We start from the raw sequence: 21,289 nt of genomic DNA, 5'->3' as shown, positions 1-21,289 counted from the left end.
CATGCTGGGTTCCCTTCCCTCAAATTTGGGGGAGTGGAAAAATCTAAGTTCTCTCATTTTTATTGCCTACTTTTCAGTTACATCCAGGCAGGAAAAACAAAAGAGAAGCATCCTCTTTACGTTGTGAAAATCTTTGAAACCTTTAAAAATAAGAATTCTGTGGGATCTGCCACACTGGTTACCAGTCCCTCTGTCCCCTTATTTTGGACCATCCAACCTGAACGACGCGGACCCTTGACTGCTCAGAGGCCTCCGTCTTTCTCTCCACGGCGGAGGATGGCAGGGCACAGCCCGTGGTCTGCCGTATCTGGCCCTCCAGCCCGTTTCTGTACGGCCAGAGCACCAAGTGTGGTTTTTACCTTTTTAAAGGTTTGTAGGAAATAAAAGAAGATTAGGAAGCAGACCTTATGTGGCCTGGAAAGCCTAAAACACTTCTTTCTGGCCCTCTGCTGAGGAATGCTTGCGACCTCTGCTCTCTGGGGTTGAAACACAAAGACTGAGTTGTTGTGCCGTGTTTTTATATCTAAAAGTCTGTGTGGGGCCTGTTGTGGGGAGAGCCTCACAAGGAGTGGTGGCGTGGCCGGAGGCACAGGGTGGCAGGAGGTGTCCAGGCTGCTTGGCCTGTTCCTTGAGCGGCTGCCACCCAAGCGCCAGCTACGTGTACTAGGTCCGCGGATGCAGCGGAGGAGAGCCGCCGTCCCGCTGCCCAGGCAGGCCTCTGGGGGCGGGATAGGGACGGCCCTGGCCTGTGCGTGTTCACAATTCCTTCAGCTCCATCCTTCAGCCAGCGTGTGTCCTGGAGCACAGACGTAGGAGCCAGGCTGCCCGGGACCACGCCCGGGCTTGGCCGCTGCTCAGCTGTAGAACCTTGGGCAGGTTACTTGTTCTTCCTGCCCGTTTCCATCTGGAAAACGGGGATGTCAGGGTTGGCCTCGTGGAGTGGGTGAGAGGAGCCCCCAGTGAAGGGCTGGGCAGGCCTGGCGTGTGTGAGCCCACGGCCTTGTCGTGGTGGCCCCTGCTCGCCTGCTGAGTGGTGCTGGGGCAGGAGTTAAAGTGGACAGCTGCTCTCTGAATAAAGAGAATGTGGAAGAATCTAGAACGACAAGCACAAGAGCAACACATGGACACCAGAACACTAAGCCGTAGGGTGAAGCTATACTTGCTCTTTTTCTTGTTGGGGAGCTCCTTCGTCTGCTCAGGCCGCCGTGGCACATGGAGACTGGGCGGCTTAGGCGGCAGACGCTCCGTTCTCACAGCTCTGGAGGCTGTGAGTCCGGAAGCAAGGTGCAGGCAGATTCGGGTCTTGTGACGACCCTCTTTCTGGTGTGCAGACAGCTGCCCTCTGGCATCCTCGCAGGGTGGAGAGCAGGGAGCAGCTCGTTCACTGGGACGGTGGTGTCTGTGGGATTGGCGCCTGTGACTGCCGTGTTGACACAGGGCGCCTCTGTTTTGTGTTTCAATAGGTCATTTCTCTGGTGTTCCCGAGAGCTGTACGGTTTGCCGTTCTTCAAAGAGACAGGTGAGGCGTGACCAAACAGTTGCCGTCTGATGGGAGTAATGTGCACATCCCTGAAAAGGTCGAGCATCCTGTTTGCTGGCCTCTCCAGGTCTCCTTTCTGTCACCAGCGTGCTCGACTCCGGTACCCAGGGCGCAGCCTGGGCCCGTCCCCACTGCAGGCACGCGGGCCTCTGCCTGACTCGGCGCTGTCTCAGGGACACCCGCTCTGCCCACCGCTGGCCGCGGCGCCTCTGCGGGACCCGGCCGTGTCCACCCGCCTTGGCTGCTGCCTGCAAGGCACGGCGGTCTGGGAGGGTCCCGGTGACCCCGCTGGGTTGTGGGTGGCTCGCCTGTCAGTCCCCGCGTGCTCACCCGAGTTCCCTGTTCTCCTGCCACTTTCGAGGACACATGGGAAAGAAACTAGAAGGTCCTCTGATAGGTAGAACTAGAGGCAACAAGTTGAAATCCTGCTCTTCTCATAAAATCTGAAGGAGGATGTTTGGGGAATGCATTCAACACTCACCCATTCTCATCAGTTAGAAGGCAGCAAACAGTTAAGCGCAGACACCGAGCGGTTGTGCAGTGTGGGACAGACTGACTGGGGAGCCGTTTCTGGACAGAGGGAGGCTGGCAGATAGTTTGTGAGCCTATTTTTTTGCTCAGTGAACTAGCAAGAACAACGCCCATTACTTTCATTGGGTTACTTGTTTCAAAATTAAATTAATCAAGTTAGGTAAACATCTGTATTGCCTCCTACCTCCCCGGCAGGCTGCCCTCATCATGGCCTGCTCGGATGTCGGCTGGTCCCGGGGTGTCCTAAAGTACGGCTCGTGGCTGCGACCTGCCGAGGTGGCCTGCTTTCCAAAGTATGAAATTCTCAAATTGATAGGAAACCTCGCTGCGTTGTCTGATGACTTACTGGAAAGCAGTAATTAGAAAACATTTTTCATAGTGGAACCTGAGGTTTAGCTATCCAGAGAAATTGGATGTTTCAAAATACTCGTAGTTGGTTAGTGAAACATTAGTATTAATGGCAAATTAATATTAATATCAATATCAGAGTTGAGCTTGTAGCCTTGGGAAGAGGAGGGAGGGCTTGAAGGACCAGGTTTAAGTAGCCCTCATATGCCTTGCCATGTTGGCAGCATTTTTCATCTGAAAGCATTCTTTTCCCCTCAGAAACTTAGATGTGAAAAATTCTACGCATTGGGAAGAGGCGTCAACATTTGAACTGCAAATGATTAAACCTTTATGACTAAAGTAATAGGTTTGGCTTCAGTCTTCCCAGTGGAGTAGCAAGCAGAGGTCCTTTTCCGTTTGCAAACAGAAATGCACAGCTTGGTCCGTACCCAGCCCTGCTTCTCTTCCAGGCTCGTGTGTGCCTTCTGTGGAGCTGCACGCCGTGGGCGGCAGCGCGGCGGCTCCGGGTTGGGTTTCTTGATGTTTTCTGTTTAACTGAGGTTTCCTGACACTTTGTTGTCCTTAGTCCAGGTGTTTCTGAGCCCTGGGCAGACTTCGGTGGTTCAGAACTGTTTTTGAGAGATTCCAGCCTTCCTAGCATTGTGCTGACCGATGAGGGGACCACCTCAAGGGGCCGTCTGGCTCCCACCTTGTAGTTGGCACTCTGTGTAAAGTCCTCATCCTGACTTGACCTTGAGGTCTTCTGTTCAGGCCTCCCCACCAATGACAAAAATCCAGTGATAGTGGCTAGTGTGTTAGGTTACTTTGGGGTAGCGAAGAGAGAGTGCTTCTGTTCTAATTCACTTTCATTTGGTCTAAAATAACAGAAGTCCTTGGGGAAACTGTAAAGGAAATGTCTTCCCACATCGCAGTCCGTCTTGAGGGAAGCATTGGTTGGCATCCTAGGTTTCTGGACACTTCAGGGCCACAGAGATGTGATATTAGAGTACTTGCTGTTGGAGTGGCCACTGTAATAAAAACAGAGTTGAGCATTGTCACAGCAGTACATCACAGCCATGGAAATTCCCCGTAGTTCATTGGTCCATGACCAACGGAATCCCCAGAGACTAACAATTAATCAGGCTCCGCCGAGCCTTCGCCTGGCCACAGTTGCAGATGTCACATCACACAGAGTCATGTCTCAGCCTTCCCCAAGAAGAAGGGAAGTTTATTTTTGGTTTGTAGGACTGATTTACCCTTGGATCAAATGACCCATTTCTCTCTCTGTTTGGGAGACGTATTTTAATTTCCATGGTAGCAAGTGTGATACTAAATCATGTACATTTTGAGTCTTGGTTTTTATTGCTGTTTTAAAAATAAGTTAATATTGTAATTCTGATTTGAAGAAAAATGTTGTGAATGTCACTTTACCGGTCAATAATGCTTAAAAGGAATATACTTCTTACAGTCTCCAAGTTAGATTAAAACGTAAGACTTCTTGGTACACAGTATCTTAAAAGTGATGAAGTTTAGAGAGATTCTGAGATCAGTTTGGAGCCCAGTGTGCATACTCCTCTTGTCACGGCAGATTCGCAGGTGGAAGCTGACGTGTGTAGGAGGTCATGATGCCGTGTGGGAACTTACGGGTGATAATCTCGGTTTGGGGTGTACGCCTGCTAACATGGCCATAGGAGTGGAGCAGACCTACACTGCTTGTTTTATTTCCTACTTATCTTTCACGCTTTCGGGTAATTAAGACCTGCAACGCAAAAGCGAGATTGTTGTGAGGCTCACGCGGAAAGGAGTGGGGAGGCCCCAGCCAAGGCTGAGAACACCTGTGTCCTCGCCGGCATCACCAAAGGTCCTTCCTGGCGCCCCCCCCCCCCCCCACCCACCCCGTCTCCACACGGAGGTGAACTTTCTGCCGTGATTTATATAGCTTTCTGATGTCTACACAGATTTCTGGATGGTCTTAGAAATGTCACATACTGCTTCAGAAAAGTGTGCAGATACATGTCATATACTTTACTTTGCAATTAAAAATATGTTTCAGTGTGCCGATACTGAGGTTTAGCACAAAGAGAAAACAGGTTTTCCTCAGAAGCAAATTTCAAGTCTTGAGACCTCTAAATGAATGTATTTCATAATCTCCCCCACAACCTATTTATTATAATGCCCTTGTCATAAATATATGCTATTTTTGCAAACTCATATAAACAGGTAACTGACACAACTGAAATTCTTGTCACATATTTATTGCACTATCAGCTAAAATTTTTAAGTGACAACAGCCAAAATAATCATTAATTTTTATAGGGCGAGGAGCTGGCTTTTTGTCTGACACAAAGCTGTATAAAAAACTGCTTCTGATTTTATGCACATTGTTTTTAGTTAATGATTTTCAGCTGTTTGTTGTTCCTCTGATAGCATGAAAATGTACCATATGCTCAGCCAAAAGACAAATGATTAGCAAATGAAATTCCGGACAGCTGTCTGACTGAGCGCGTTGGGTTGATAGCATTCTGCTATCATAATTAGCTTAAGCTTTGGGTTAATTAACTTTCTACCTGGATATGCATAATAATAGCAAACTGCAAAAAGCAAGGAGCTTTCAGTACATCAACAACATTGCTGTCTTTTTTATTTGGTATTTCAAGAGCATATTAGAATTTCAAGAGTGATTAATCCTGGGAATATTGTCATCTACTGTAGATTTTATTTGCAAGCCAGATAATACTGAAACAATTGGAATCTATTATAGAGCAGAAATAGCATTTTAAAATTGTAATTAAAGTTTCTAAAAGCAATTGCTAATTTCAGATGCCTTTGTTGGCAAGAATATTAGACTTCTTGTATGGGCAGCTTGTCGGGTACAAAAAATACCAGCACTTACACTGTGAGGAATAAAACTTTCTTTTATTTAAGCGCCGCATTGGAATCATCAATTATTTTTATGTAATTTGAAACTAAGATTATTCTGTAGTTTAGAAGGTGCTGCTAAAACTGCGTGCCTGAAGATAAAAACTCTGGGCCTGGCCCGATTCCTCCCCTACCTTCGGCTCCCGGGGAGGTTGGTGGGCTGGGAGAGTGCTGCCCACTGACCTCTGCTCACGTACACATGTGTCTGCGCACGCCGGAGGTCTGATTTTTTTAAAAGTCAGTGCTGTGTTGTAACTTGGTGTTTATTTTACATCAAAAGCAGTTTATAAATCAATTTACTGATTGGATAAAAGGGGAAGAGGAATGGCGTTGTCTCCTCCCTCCTCTTGTTTGCGTGATTTACCAAAGCACTCTCTAAGACGCTCATCCTCGTACGGGGCTGCTCGAGGCCTTTGGAGAGCACAAGCTAGTGAAGTGGATTGTGGGTCTGGAGTAAAAATGGTAGTTTACATTTCCCAAAGCACCAGAGAGCCTAGCACTTAATTCTGAAATAAGTCGTGCCTGTGGTTATACTCAGAAAAATATTTTATCCTCTGAAAAAAATTCTTTACGTATGCAGTGGACGGTGAAGACTTGGTGACAGTGAATTTGCCTGGCTCCAGAGGACTGTACGGATAGAATTCAGCAGTCGCTAATGTGCTGCTTTCTCAGGTTTGTGACGCGGGGCTGTCTGTGGGCTTAGGAGCACCCATTTGGTCACTTCATGCAAGTTTTATAGGCCTGTCAGAAGCCATTTTTCAAAATTGGCTTCATTCGAGAACATGTGGAGGAGCCCAGTCTCCCGGGGTGGTTAATGAAGGGGGAGGGTCCCGGGGGGCTGTTCGCTCTGGGGGAGGGTGGGGCTGTGGGGGTCCTCTGAGAGGGTGGGGAGCCCCAGCAGGCCTCCGCCTGCACCCCGAAGTTGGCCCTCTTGGTCGGCAGGCTGCGACCCCGAGGCCTTTCCTCATTTTCGTAATGATGTCTCCAGCAGTCCTCACTCAAGTCTTTGAAAAGATGCTGCCAGAGACGTTTTCTTTTTGTTTTTGTTTGGTCTGCCTCAGGCTGCATCCATAAAGATGGTAGAGGGGTCAAGAGAAAAGAAGTAAACGGGATCACAGTTTTGGTATCGAGCCCTTAAATTTGGTTCACAGCTTCCCTGCTGTGTAGCAGGCACGTGGTTATTTGTTTGGCTTCTGAGATTTATTTTTAATATTTCATTACATTAAACATGAGCAAGTTCAAGATGCAAAAAAACTTCAGTACATCCTGTTTCTACACACAAATAAAAGAACTTTTAAAAGGCAAAACACGGGAGCCGTTCTGTGGGAGAGAGAATTTGAATAGGTTATTACTAGCTATTGAAAGAGAGAGAGGAAGGAAAGAAGGAAAGAAAGAGGAAAAACACACCCAGGCCCCTTTTTCGGCCTGAGTATCTTGATTATTTTATTTTGTATGCCATTTCAAACATATTGTAAACTAGTGATATTTAAAAAAAAACAACTTATTCTATTTGTACTGCGTGATCTTTAATTTCTTTTAATGTCAAAATTATTTATTTGGCCTGTTCTATTCCAGATGTGACTGTTGAGGGCACATTAATTTATATTCTGTTTTCATGGCCCCCGTCCCCATCTGTACATCATTTCTGAATTTCGTTTTCTCCCTACGGAGTTCACCTATTCATATGGTAGGTTTCATTTGCTGTGTAAACAGAATAAAGACAATGCAAAAATCCCTACAATACCAGAAAATAATTCTTTTCAACAACATAGTGGATCATATTTAAAAAACATTGAAAATCCAATCCATGTGAGGCACCATTTTTTCTACTTTATTGCACTCTGGAGGAAAGGCTCACGTTACTACGACATGTTTCCCCTGGATTTGATAAGTTCATTTTTATTAAAAATACATCCAAAACAGCATTTTACGATAATCCTCAAACACATGTTGTGGACATTTCTTTGTTTCGTGTCTTAGCGTGGTGTTGCAGCCTGAGTCAGAACGCCTTACTCAACTGGTGTGTGCTTACAGGGCTACTATGAAGACAGGTTCTGTCTGCTGTGTTTGTATGAAAAGCAACATTAAAGAACAGCGATTTTTTTTTTTTTTTTTGACATTTACAAATAAAGAGGGACATGAGTTATTTATGCTCCAATGTTGCTGCAAAGTCCTTATCTCCATGTGGCACTAAACAAGGATTTGTTGTGGGATTTTCGAGGGCCGCGTAGTGCTTCAGTGTTAAGCACCCAAAACTCTAGGGGACTGGCACTAATTTCCTCTCCCTCGTAAAACAACATAGTATTCATAACAACTCAAGAGGCTTGACATAAGTAATGATGGCGTGTGCAGGCGGAGATTACCACCCAGCAGTGTAATCAAGGTGCCAGGTACTAATGCAAGTTAAATGGAGACAATAACGCGGCAACTTGCATTGTGGGATTAGGAGAGCACTCGAAGCGCTGAGTCCGCACATCCCGCCCGCCCGCCTGCCTGGCTCTCCGCTCCTGTTTATACTTAATGACCTCAAAATTTGTATGTCGTTAACACCATGTACTGAAGTGGGAGAGAACACGGTTTGGGAGGGAGAAGACTCCCTGTCTTCGTTGACTTTTGTCTCTTTTGGTAATTGGTGGCTTTTCCTGCCGTATTAGGGAGCAAAGCGCGGAGCAGGGAGGCCCCTGAGGTCTCGGTAAACATGCTGTGGGCACGGAAAGCCTCGCGCTCCCCAGCGCTAGACAGTCATTTACATCCTTTGAATGAAAAGTCATTTGTGCCTGCAAAATTGGTATTGCTGGAACAAATTTAAATACTAGTCATATGGAAATTTGAAATAAAGTCATATTAAATTTTGATGCTCAGATCAATATTGTGGAGCCCAGGTAATTAAAGTGGGTTTGTTTATTTGGCTCCTTATAAATAAAAAGGGCTTAATACAGACTAATTACACAGAATCTTTCGTCTACGGTAGGATAATAATGGCAGCAATTTAAAGTGATATTAAATGAGAATTAATAAAGGAGTATTGAGTCACTTTGACTGTATTAAGCTGTGAAAGGATTCCTCATCTCAATTTAACTCTCTGTCTTGAGCATTATGATTGATAAGCAGTGATTTTTTGTAGAGATAATCTGTAACGATATTTGATTGCAATATTTAATTAATGGCAACCAGACTCATGACTTTCCGTTATTTTGAAACAGGTTAGAGAAGCCCGTTTGTACAGGGCAGGCTTGTAGGACCGCTCGGAGGACTCGGCATCTGCTTGCTGAGTGCAGGTCCTGGGCAGCAGCATCCTGTGCTGTGGGGTGGGTAGCAGCTCGGAGGCACTTGACTTTTGTTCAGCTTGTAAGGGAGTCGCTTACTGGCCGTGCGTGCCGGGCGGACCTGTGGGCAGAAGCAGTACGCGTGTGGCGTCTTGAAGGAGCCCTGGAGCCACATCTGCATCCTGAGGAGGCAGCCGGCAGTGACGTCTCCTCTCGCAGGAGAGCCTGAGGAAGCATCTCCGGGAGAAAGCGGGGCGGCTCGGGTAGCACCCCCGGTCCAAATGGATTCTCTAGTAACATTCATCTTGAGGGCTGATGCTTCCGTCTACATTAAGTCACCTGAGAAGAGATCTTATTTTGTTCCTGATCTTAAACATTTTAATAGCGACCCAGGCCACTGGACACTGCGACCATTAAGTAATTTTCAGGTGGATTGGCTGTTGCTGGACTGTTCGTGTTTTGCTTTGCTTTGTTTGCAGAGTAACTTGACTATAATTTCCTTTCAGCCTGCTACGCGGTGTGTCACATCCACGTTAGCATTTCTGCCCTTTTAAAGGGTCCTGCTGAAGGTCAAGACCTCACAATGAACACCCTTTTTATATATATTACAAATTGCCAGAATTGTTCATTAATTTCTGTCTTTGAAATGCCATGTCAAACCTCTAAAGGAATTCACAATGCCAGTGTCCCTTGGACAGCTTCTCACCATGGTCCAGTGCGAATTTCTGATGAAATTACAGGTGCAGGGAAATGCAGAATTAGAAATATATCTGATGTTGCAATACTTGTGAAGCTATAGCTTTGTTGATGACAGGACAATTCCATTTTTGACAGTTTAATTTACTGTTGCCAGTGGACAAGAGCAAGAGGAGAGCGTGGGGTTAGCCACCTGCCCCCTCGTACCGTGTTTCACATGCGAGCTTGCAAAATCATGACTCCCTCAACCTGTCGGGCTCAAATGAGAAGGTTTTCAGCTGGGAAAATGGAATATATCAGTGCATGTAATATTGCCTGACCTCATAAAACAAAAGGGAAAATTGCAGATTCTGACAGCCATTATGAATCTTGTATCAGCATCCAAAACGACTTGGAGCTGAGGTATAGCACATGTTTATAATAGAAAAAAAACAGGGTTGCCACGTCGACTTGCAATATGGAGCAAAAAATGACTTGTCAGTAATTCGTTCTCAGATGTTAAAGAGGCTGTTGAATTTACTAGTATATACACAGAAGAATGTTTAGCCCGGAGCAGAGTGTGGAAATAGTCTCTACACAGAAGGGTCTGCTGAAGTTAGTCACAGAGCTGGCTTGTAACGGGAGGGAGCAGGGAGGAATTCCACGTTCCCACTGCAGCTGTGTCATGAGGCCAGGTTTCTCCCTGGGAGATGTCCTGAACCTGTTTGCTCTCATCCATCGTAAAATGTATAAATAATAAGGCTTCTGAAATAAAGCAAATAACATTGTTTTGAAATTATGAGAATCATTTGAATTGAATGTATTCTATTGGAAAGCTGGTGTATTGAGGCATGGCTTTTTATCTTACGCCTAAAAAGTTTTATTTATATTAAAATAAGGCATAATCTCTTTGCATATAATTATATGCTCTCCAATTTAGTTTTTCTACTTAATAGTCTATTCCTTCACCTTCTTGCCTGTTTCTTTTATGTTATTCCATGAAAAACGTTTATGAGTACAATAATTATCTCAGCTGTTTTCAGAAGTTTTTTTATTTTAGTGGGGGAGGGTTCAACGTGAGAACATAGGAACTTTTTAAAGTGGGGGGTAAGACCCATTTTGTGTCCCTCTGCTGGTAGCATTTCATTCTCTGTCTCCTTTCACTTTTCTCTCACATGCTAGATGTGGGTTCTGGTTAATTTTTCCTTTGCTGTTTGTTGAGAATGAGATGTAGGAGTTGATGTAAGGGAAATGAATGTGTTTAAGTAATGCACATTGTCCCTTTGGGGGGCCTGCTCTTGTGTCATCAGCCAGTGGCAACAAGAAGACGTGGTTTTTTCCCGCACTCTGAGCCCCTTAGGTCTCTCCTAAACAGGTCCGGCCTTAGTGGTGCTGCGTGAGTTTCTTGCAGGGCAGGGCTAAGCATGTGACAGCAGTGATACTATGAGTGGGAAGCAGTTTTGAGGGGAAAGTAGGGGCTTTGGTTCAGAGGCGGAGATGACCGTAAACTCTCTTCACCCATTTCTGGCTTTAGTGAAGTCTTCTGGTGTCATAGAGGGCCACCGTACAGACTGGGTGGCTGTTTGGGTGACCAGAGAGGGTACGTTACCGCCAGGGTGAAGAAAGATTGGAGTCGTGCTGGTCTAGCTGCTCTGGGTGGGGGGTACCCCACTTCCTCTCAAACCCTTGCGCTGGAAGATGATGAAGGAAAGACCAGCGTGCATGCGGTTGTCTGCTTTAAGCTGATACTCTCAGGCCACCAGCGAGGGCCAGGACCAGCAGCCGGCTTCCTCCCTGCCCAGAACTTGTGGTCTGAGGAGGCCCATGTCTAAGTGCTTTCAAAGAGTGACGTACAGAGTGGGATGGAGCGCGGAAGGGGAGGCCCCACTCGGTGTTTTCTTTAGGGAGCGCACCACAGAAGTGGCTAGCTGGAAGGCTGGTGGCAGAGGCCATGTCTGAGAAAGGCCTTTAGAAAAAGGTCCAGGAGCTTGGCAGCAAGAGGAAGGATGGGAATACAGGGGCAGCAGGACTGCCAGTGTTGAAAAGAGGAGGAGGTGAGTAGAAAGCTGGTGGCAGATACTGAGTGCCTTAGATTTAGAAGTATTTCCGTATATGTTAAACTGTTGTTTGGATTATTTTGGAATATGTTCTCGTGTGTTTAAAATATCCCAGTTAGAATTATCCTATAGTCTGTGTGTGAATTAGAATTTGCAGAAACTTAGACTATATCAGAATATTTTTAATGTTAGAATATATTGATTTTTTTCAAGACGCTATGATCTTATAATAATTTCACCTTAATCTTTGTAAATATCACCATTATTGTATTAAAGCCAAAGGCCTTAAAACACCTTGCAGGGCCCGTGTGATCTGCCAACCCACCCCAAGCCTTCTTCTCTGAGCTTGTCTCCAGCTTCCCCCACCCTCTGCTGCAGCAGTGTTGCCCTCCTGGCTGTCCCTTGAACTTGCCAAGTATGCTCTACCCGAGGGCCTTTGCGTGTTCCCTCTGCCTGGAACACTTGATCATTGCACCCATTCACATAGCTGCCCATCATTTTCTCAAGTTCTCTGCCTTGTGCAATAATGACCCCATCCCCTGCATAGCACTCCTGATGTTTTCTGCTCTTTTTTTTTTTTTTAAACCATCTAGAATAGGAGTTTGCCAACTAAGGCTGAAGGCTGGCTGCCTGTTTCTGTAAATACAGGTTTATTGGAACACAGCCTTGAACATTGTTCTCATATGGCTACCTTTTGCTATGGCGCCAGAGTTGAGCAGTTGTAATAAAGACAGAATGACCTACAAGCCTAAAATATGTAGTACAATGACCCTCAGCCCTCCACACTCATGGGTCTGCACCAGTAGGTGCAGCCAGCTGAGGAACCTGAGGGCACAGAGGCCAGCAGAATGACACCACTTTACATAAGGGGCTTGAGCATCCTCAGGTTTTGGTATCTGTGGGCAGTCTTGGAACGAATTGTGCGTGGATACCGAGGAACGACGTTCCTGTAGGAAAGTGTGCAAAGCCCCAGTCTCACGTATAATCCATTATTTACTTGTGTGCCTGCCTCTCCCACTGAAATGCAGCCTCCATAAGGAGAGAGGCTCTGCTTACTTGACTCACTGCTGTATCTCTTGGTCTAGAATAGTATCTGGCACACAGTAGGTACAGAGTCCCTGTTGAATAAATGAAATGTGAAGGTTCCGGATAACGGGGTGATGGCAGTAGTTGACCCTGCCTCTAATTGTTAGGCTTTGGTGTTTCAGCCTTTAGTTACTTTTTATTTTGCAGTCTTTACAGTGCACAGAGTGAATGCATGCATGCGTCAAATCATAGACGTAAAGGGGGGTTGTCTCACATTCCATGCAAACAAACTTAGATGCATGTTGCATGCAAGTGATTTATTGGGGATGACTCCTGAGATACACCCTCTAAGCAAGTGTGAAAGGCAAGACTGGGCGGGGGGGAAGCCAGGGCCTGCGTAGTAACCTGGTTGCAAGCGAGGCTACAGCCCCCCGTGCAGGGAGCTCTGGTGCTACAGTGGCCTTCACAGTCATCCCAGGTGGAGGCCAAGGCTCAGGCCTGGGTCTCCCCACGTCACCAGGCGTTGGCCCCTGGCCGCCCTCTGGGAGGCCTGTGGCTGTGGATGAGATGCTTCTTGCACAGGGGCAGCAGCGAGGGGTGCAGCTCTAAACCCTCCCGAGCTCTGGGGTGTGGGGGGCGGGCCCTGAAAAGGAGTCTGGGCAGGCGCCACAGTTTAAATGCGGAATTAAAACATGTCTCTGTCTCACTTTATACCAGCCAACACCGGTACATACTACATGTGTGAGCTGTCATGTGAGGGCCGCATGGCCAGCAGGCTTCTTCCCCCCACTGCCCTGCTGGGTGGTGGCCCCCATGTGGATATAAACAGTTACCATGGAAGCCGGTCACAAAGCCTAGAGACTTTTACCCTTCAGTGACATGCGAGGCCGGGTACTTACCATCCACTATTTTGGAACAATATTATTGGGCGTTTTGTTAAGGGAGCCCTTCATTTTGGACATCAGGCTGGCCGGGACCCTCACACCTCCTCCAGGTTATCTCTGGGCCCTTGCCTCCCTGCCAGCCCCATGCATCTGGAGGAGTGCTCAAAGCTGTCCTCATGTGGTTCAGGTCAGAGCCTTGGTAACGCCCTTTAACACTGGGCTGTGCCTAAAATGGTTACACACCCTGCTGTGACTGAGCTCAGACACATCGCTGCAGACCTCCTGAGGGGCTAGCCTAAAATATTATTATTTTATTTCATAACCCCCGTTTGCATTGGCGTAGGGAAACCATACTACAAGCTATTTTGGGATATCATGGCAGAGGGAGATTGGGACGAGCCAGGGCCTTCAGGGTCAGCTCTAGGAGATTCTCATGAAAATAGAACCTTCTTTAATATCTTGGGTCCAGCAGGGAAGAGAGGTCCCCGAGGACTGGTATGCATAGTGAAACCAAGGGGAAGTCATTTTGAAGGAATCAAATAGAGAACAAATGCTCTTTGCTTCCTAATGATTAAAAACAAAAACAGAGGAGGCGTGCTTGGTCCACATTTCACCTAGTGATGCTAGCATCGTCCACGTGGCCTGGGCACTTGGGCGGGCTTGGACTCGGTTGGGCCCTGCGCCCGACGTGCCCTCTGAGGTTCCCTGTGTCTGGGGGAAGGTTGCTGCCCCCTCCCCTGGCTCTGGGGTACAGTGGGCTAACCTCCAGACATGTCATGTCATGACATATCTTCTATTTTGAAATTGTAAAATATCAGTGTTTCTTCTCATATAAAACGGTCTAAAATGTTCACCATTTAAATCACTGAGCACTCCCTCCCCATCACATACACACCGTGTCTTTCTGGCTGCATCAGGCCTCTTGCCCACAGCCGCATGTGGCAGACGTTCCCATCCTCCCCGTTTCACCTCCCACCAGAACCTGGATTCTTTTTGTGCAAAAGGGAGCACGTAGCTGAAAGAAATGGTCTCTGACCGCTACTTTGCTTTTAATTCATAGTGAACAAGTGGGTTTTTTTGGTGGTTTTTTTTTCCTAACTGATAAAATACAAATAACCTAATATTTGCCATCTTTGCCGTTTTTAGATGTATGGCTCAGCGGCGTTAAGCACACTCCCCCTGTCGTGCAGCCGCCACCACCACCATCTCCATGACGTCGTCGTCCCCAGCCTCAGCCCTCTTCCATTCAACAGCAGCTCCCAACCCCTTCCCCAGCCCCGGCACCGCCGCCTGGCTTCTGTCTCCTGGAATTGGACTACTCTCAGTGCCGCACTGAAGATGTCCTTTTGTGACCGGCTTATTTCACTCGGTGTCATGTCCTTGGGTTTCATCCATGCTGTAGCCTGGGTCGGGATGTCCTCCCTTTTCCGGGCTGAACAGCGGTGCGGTTGTGAGATGGGGAGGAAGGCGCGGGGCCGCGGTGCTCCGGGGCTCAGGTGCGGCGGTCCGGCGCTCCCCCGCAGCCCTCTGGGCGGGGGCAGAGCCCTCGGCGCTCCCCGGGCCGGCGGTGGCTTCTCTGTGTGAGACTGTCAGAGGGATCCTCGCCCTGACACGCACACTCCGGCTGCTTTTCCTCCAGATCAGCGGCCTTGGACAGCTTCTATTTCGTTGGCAGCCGTTTCAAGCTGCTCTGTCTTGTCATTTTAGAGTTCAATATCCGTTGCTCTGAAGGGAAGAAATGGGGATGGGCTGGACCGTTGTACTTGGTCTTTGACCTCGATGTTGCCCATGAGCAGTGAAGGGTAACTTTTGACGAGCCGTGTCAGCTGTGACAGGCAATCTAGTTGGGTTGAGTGGAAACGTGCTGTACAAGTTTGAAGCCCTGGTTGGGGGCATTTTTCTGGTGTTCAATGCATTTAAATTGACACCAGACTTCAGCATGTCGTTCATTCCAGGCCCGGTGCTGGAGGCTCCCGTTTCTTGAGGGTGTGCCGGGAAGGCCCTCCGCAGCTTCTCCGCGGCATTGCTGCGTGTTCCCCAGCCCTGTTGACATTCCCGGCTCCCACTGTCATTTTTTTCCTCCCCCTTTTAAGCCTTACTCATGAAGTGCATGTTTTTGCTTTCAGCTGAGTAGAGATTTGCGAGGTTTCGTGTGCATGTAGAATAAAGAAAAGGAGGGGAAAGGGTATATATGTCTTGCCTTTGACGTACACAGCATGTTCTTTCATTGTGTAGAGTGAAAGGCCTGTATCAGCAGCTGTGATTTTAAGCGAAAGTCATTTCCCGCTTGTTTCTACTTCCTAGAAACCAGGTTTGTTTTCATTTTAGTTGTAAGCAAAAACCCGTCCTCCGTCAGGAGGAGCTCTTGCCGCCACCGCCGCCTTCAGCCCTGCCCAGGCGGTGCCTCCCCCGCGGCATGGCGGTGTCCGTGCTACTTGATGTGTATAGACTTAGGGCTTTGTTCTTCCTCTGCGTGCTGTATCCTAGGGTGGGGATGGGAATGGAGATTGTATTCGGTTCCCTAAGCTTTTAAAGTTGATTTTTGGGTCAACGTCCTGAGTCATCTGATGGTGGAGGGCAAAAATCTCCGTTGTTGGTAACTGTGCTGCGTAGTTTCTTAATGGGGAAAATTTTCTTTGGCTTCATCCCAGCGTATTTCTGCATGTCTTGAGGAACACGTCTTACCCTCTAGGACGCTTTCCTCAGCCCCCAGTGCGAGTGGTACCCGCGTCCTGTGCAGGCAGCCTTGTTACATGTTGAACGTGGGTTGGCGTTATTTTCCAGGAGAGCAGCTCCACTGAGACTGACAGTAGGGTGGGGACGGGGTCTGTCTCTCCCAGCACCTGCACAGCACAGCGTCATGTCCATTCTGGCGAGGAAGGTGGCCTGGGCTTCGGCATGTAGGATCACTTGTGTGTGGAGGCCTCAACCGTAAAGCTGCTGAGGAGAGGAGAGGAATAGGGGTCTAGACATTAGAGGCTGCCGCCAGCAGGGCGTCTGGCAGTGGCAGGCAGGTGTGGTGGGCTCCAGGGGTTCACTCCAGACTGGGCAGGAGGGACGTGGGCTTCTGCTGGCGGCTGCTGCAGAACCATTAGTTTTCAGGTGGGTGATGGGCTGCTTCTACAGTTAGCAAAACCGGCTTAGCCCCGTCTACCCATTAGTTGTGTGATTGACAGTGTGGTGATAGGATCGGGGAGCAGGGGTGTCCTGTGTGGAAGGCAGAAGCATGAACTGGAGCTGCAGTGCCCACCGCGAAGACAGACGCTGGGCTGGCAAGGCAGCCCTGCCTGGAGGGGCCGCTGCTGCTACACGGGGGCTCTCGGGTGCCCAGAAGGACAGGCCAGGTGGGGTGGGAGGAGGAAGGATGAGGAAAGGAGGTGGGCATGGAAGCCCTGTCCTGGTCTGGAATGAAAGGGGGTTTCTTTGGTGCAAAGGCTGCGATAGGCCAGCAAGAGTACCTTCCGTCCTGCCTGAATCAGCTTGGGAGGGGACAGTCCCTGGCTTCCTCTCGTCACTGTCCATCGCAAGTCCGTCCTTGCCTCTCTCCTCTCTGGACTAGGAGGGACTCCTGAAAACACTGCTCCTTCTGGTGTTGCCCCTCTTCCTGCTGGGCAGAGCTGGTGTTCATGCCTCCTGGCCCTGGCCGCTAGGCTGCTCTGGTCTGGAGCCCTCTCGGCTCTTTAACCTGCAATTGCAGGCTGCAGATATGCTGGTCTCTCCAGCCGGCCTCCAGGCAGGGTCACTGGGGGTGGGGGGACCTTTTCCAACAGCCCCTTCCTCCCTTCCAGTAGCGGCTGTGCAGTCCTGTGTGTGCCCTGTCCTCCTGGGTGTGAGGGGCGCCCTTAGAGGCCAGCTATACAGTTGTGTCCGTGATTCCTGGTCTGAGGCATTGCTGGAATTTCTCAAAATGCCCAGTTTGTACCAGAGATGGGGTTAGGACTCTTGTTTTCAAAGAGCATTGACTGGGAAAAGAAATTAGAGTTTCCTTAATAAAACTTGTTTGGTATCTCTAAACTTTTGTAAAAGGTTCTTCTTTAAAGAGATTTTTTTTTTGGTTATTATTTTTGTTAGATTTCTATCTCACATTCCACTAAGTTTTCATTTCAGTTAAGTGCTGGCAGGTGCCACGTCTTGTGGTAGGTATCACATACAGAGCAGCGGACCAGACAGATGCGTTTGTCTTTTCATGGGGCTTACAGCCATGTTGGGGGAATTACACCATTAATTAATTAAAACTGTGTTAAGTTGAGCCAGTGAGAACTAGGGTGTTATGCAAATATAACCTTGTCTGCGAAAGAGTTGGAGAAGGCCCCCTAGAAAGGGATATTTAAGGTTGGCCCAGCAGAAAATTAGCCATACAAGCTAGGGGTGCCACGACCTAAAGTAGAGGGTCCGCCTGGGCACCTGGCCGTGTTGGTGCTTTGCGAAGGTCAGTCAGTGGTCAGCTTAGGAAGTCCGTGCTCCTGTCCTTGGGCATTTCTGGTTTTGACCTCTGTGGGCCCATTCCGCAGGGAAGAGCAAAGGGATAGTGAAAGAGTTTTTCAAGTAGATCTTTGTTGCTGATTTTACCAATTTCCTCAAGATCTACTCTGACCTCTTCCAACACTACAGTGTATAACTCCTAAGAACAGCATTCTGCTACGTAACCACAATACAGTGACCAACATCTGGGCATTACCATAGATGCAGTCGTACCTCATCCGCAGCCTAAGGCCAGCCGCATCACCTGCCCAGTAGTCTCTCTCGTTTCCCCAGAGTGGGATCCACTCCATCAGCGCAGTGCATTTAGTTGTCACATCCCTTGAATTGCCTTAAATCTGGCACAGTTTCCTAATGTTCTTTATGACCTTGAAATTTTGGGAGACTGTAAGGCAGTTCTGGTGTAAGATCTTCCTCAGCTGGAGTTTCTGTTGCGTGGTGGTGATCAGACACAAGTTTTGAGCAGGAAGGGCCCGGGGGTGATGTTGTGTCATCCTCAGTACAGCTGCCACTTTATCCTGATCCCGGGGATGTAAGGTGTGCTTTCTTGGTGAGGCTGGTGTCCCCTGCAAAGTGCCAGTCGTGCCCTCTGTAACTAGGGAGGTTCTTGGAATCGCATAACCTCCACCCATGGACGCTTCGCTCCCTGGATTTGCCGCACCCCCGTGGCTGAGCTTATCCTTCTGTGAGGGGCGGCTTGTCCTCCCCATCATCGATGGGGTCATATCACTGTGGACTCGTGGATCCTTTATTTACTGGATTTTAATTCACTGTTATAATTACTTATTTTGATGCTCACGTTGTTGGAGATCAGCTGAGGGACACTTTAGGTGGCTCTCGTGCTGTATTTTTGTGTCCCCATCTCTTGGAGCACATCCTTCGTTTTGGGTGCTGTGAGGCGATCCAGGTTTATGTCGTGTTTTCCCGTCTCAGGAAATCAGCCTTTCTCTGTGGAATCCCGGTTTTCTTCGGTGGATAATTGCGTTTAGCCACCAGTACCAGCCAGCGTCTGTGTGCTGGGCCTGCTCACAGCTCCCGGTGTGCCGTCGCCGCCAGACCAGTTTTTTGTCATCACCCCCAAGGAGTCTTTAGCTGGTTTTGCCTGAGCACACGGCCTCCCACGCTCAGTGTTCCTGCCACAGGCCACGCTGTGTATTTGCTTATGTACTGTGGGCTCGCTGTTAGGCCACAAACCATTGCTCCTTGTGAACCTTACCCCATTTGAGAAGTTGTGTTCCAGACATTTTTAGCCAGAAGAGCTACAAAATTTATGAGCGTATGCATAAACACATATACGTGTAGTGTACTTATTTGTATATTTGTCTCTACCACTATCTCGCTTTTAAAGACCATGAGTTAACAATATACCCCTGACCCCAATTCAGTGCCTCTAAGTGGATTCTGGATGTCTCTCTCTCCATACTTGTGACTCTTTCCTGTAATAGTGAGAATGTGGTTTCCACTCGCCTCGGTACTGTCCTCCATCGTGAGCTCAGGATTCGAACACAGACAAGATAGTTTCAGAATTTATAACCACACCACTGTTTGAAAACTTAACTAGATTTCAGTATTCATTTACATTTCAAAATATCACCTTTATTGAGGAATACTTTACACAAGAGGTCCACATTAGGGGCGCAGTGTAATGAATTTTGACAAATGGCTACACTCCTTTAACCACCAATCCAAAAGATTCCTCCGTGTCCCGCTCTGGTCAAGACCTCTGTCCCTGGCTCCAGTCAGTCATGAATTGATGAGACTCTGAACGTGTTTACAGATGGAATCGGAAAGCATGTTTTTGTGTCTACTTTCTTTCGCTCAGCTTAATGATTTGAGACCCCTCCACGCTGCCACATCAGTAGTGTACTCTTCATGGCTTAGCCGTGTCGTATGGGGAACCACAGGGTGGTTCTCTCTTCTCCTGTTGGTGAACACTCCTGCTGCTTCCAGTGTCTGGCTATTGACGGGTAAAGCTACTATGAACGTGCATGTAGAAGGCTTTATGTAGACATGTGCTTTCCTGTCTCTTGGGCAAATGCCCAGTAATGAAGTTGCTGGGTTGTGGTGTAAGTATATTTAACTTTAGGAGAAATTAACTAAACTTTTGCAAAACAGTTATACAGTTTGGCATTACCACTAGCAGTGTATTAAGAGGTATAGTTGCTCCACGTCCTTGGCAGCACTTAGTATTGTCAGGTTTTTACATTTTAGCAATTTGTCTAGGAGTATAGTGGGATCTTATTGTGGTTTTAATTTGCATTTGCCAGATGACTGATGAGGCTGAGTATCTTTTTGTGGCTTCTTGGCCATTCTTTATGAAGTGTTTCATTAGATCCCTCCCCCCACCCCCCGCTTTCTGTTTTTATTGGGTTGTTTCTTACTATTGAATTCTAAGAATTTTTTAAAAATTCCACATACAAGTCCTTTGTCAGATAAATGTATCAAGAATATCACCTATCAGTCTGTGCCTTATATTTTCATTCTCTTAACAGCAGTATTTTAGGAGCAGAAATTTTTCATTTCTATAAAGTCTGTTTTCTCGACTTCTTGGATGGTTTGGACTTTGAGTCTCCTATCTAAAAAGTATTTTCTTAGGCTAAGCTTGCAATAGTCTCCTCTTATATTTGGTTTTATATATTTCATAACTTTAGCCTTTACATTTAGGTCTGTGACCCGTTTTGCGTAATTTTTGTGTTTGGTATGAGGCTCATTTTCTTCCGTAAGAGTGTGCAGTGCCATCTGCATGCAGTTATCCCAACACCACATGCTCTCACCATTAAATTGCCGCGGTCCCTTTATCACCGTGACCATATATGCTCAGGTCTGCTTCTTGGCTCTGTTTGCCATTTGTCCTCATGCCATCACCTCATTGCTGTGATTGTTATATTTTATATGAAGTCTTTGTCCTAGTACAAGTCATCCAGATTTGGTCATCTTCTTCAAAATTGTTTTGCCTGTTCTTCATTCTTTGGACATATTTCCATTTCGTAATAAACTTATTCATTTGTACCCCAAAAAACCTGATATGATTTTGATTCAGATTGCATTGAATCTGTAGGTCAGTTTGGAGAGAGATTTCACACGTTCGAGTCTTGATCTGTGATCACAGTATATCTGTCTTCTTATTTGGTGCTTTTGGGGTGTATGTATTCTCAAATGTATCCATAAGTGTTTCATGTGTTTTTTATTCTTTTTAAATGTTGTATTTTTATTTCAATTTGCAATTTTTCTTTGCTAGTGACTAAAATACAGGAGCTTTTTGTGAATTTGTTGTGCATTCTGTGAATTTTCTAAATACATTTACTAGTTCTAGTAGCTTTTTTTTTTTTATGAGGATTCTTTAGAGTCTTCTTTGTACTTGATCGTCTTGTCTGAGAATTGGTTTATTTCTTCCTTTACAATCTGTATGCCTTTTTTGCCTTGGCTTATGGTACTGGCTGGGATTCTTCTATCACATTGAGCAGGAGTGGCGAGAGAGGATGCCCTTCCCTGTTCCTGATCTAGAGGTAAAGCCCCAGTATTTTACCATTAAATGTAAAGATGGGTTCTTTGTACATTCCTTTCATCAGGTTGAAGAGGTTCTGG

General features: G+C 47.2%; 1 protein-coding gene across 7 annotated transcripts in view; it reads left to right on the top strand.

Annotated features, from left to right (window-relative positions):
• Positions 1 to 21,289, top strand: part of MGMT (O-6-methylguanine-DNA methyltransferase) — a 268,984-nt gene that overhangs the window by 117,904 nt on the left and 129,791 nt on the right. For 2 of the 7 annotated variants that reach the window (XM_057737227.1, XM_057737225.1), the window contains one exon: positions 1,464 to 1,519. The exons of the other annotated variants lie outside the window; for them this stretch is intronic. The gene's annotated coding sequence lies outside the window, so the exon portion shown is untranslated. The remainder of the gene's footprint in view (positions 1 to 1,463; positions 1,520 to 21,289) is intronic. 7 annotated transcript variants of the gene reach the window in all.

The sequence above is a fragment of the Hippopotamus amphibius genome, chromosome 5, assembly GCF_030028045.1.
Source record: "Hippopotamus amphibius kiboko isolate mHipAmp2 chromosome 5, mHipAmp2.hap2, whole genome shotgun sequence".
NCBI lineage: Eukaryota > Metazoa > Chordata > Mammalia > Artiodactyla > Hippopotamidae > Hippopotamus > Hippopotamus amphibius.
This window is presented reverse-complemented; position numbering and strand designations above follow the sequence as displayed.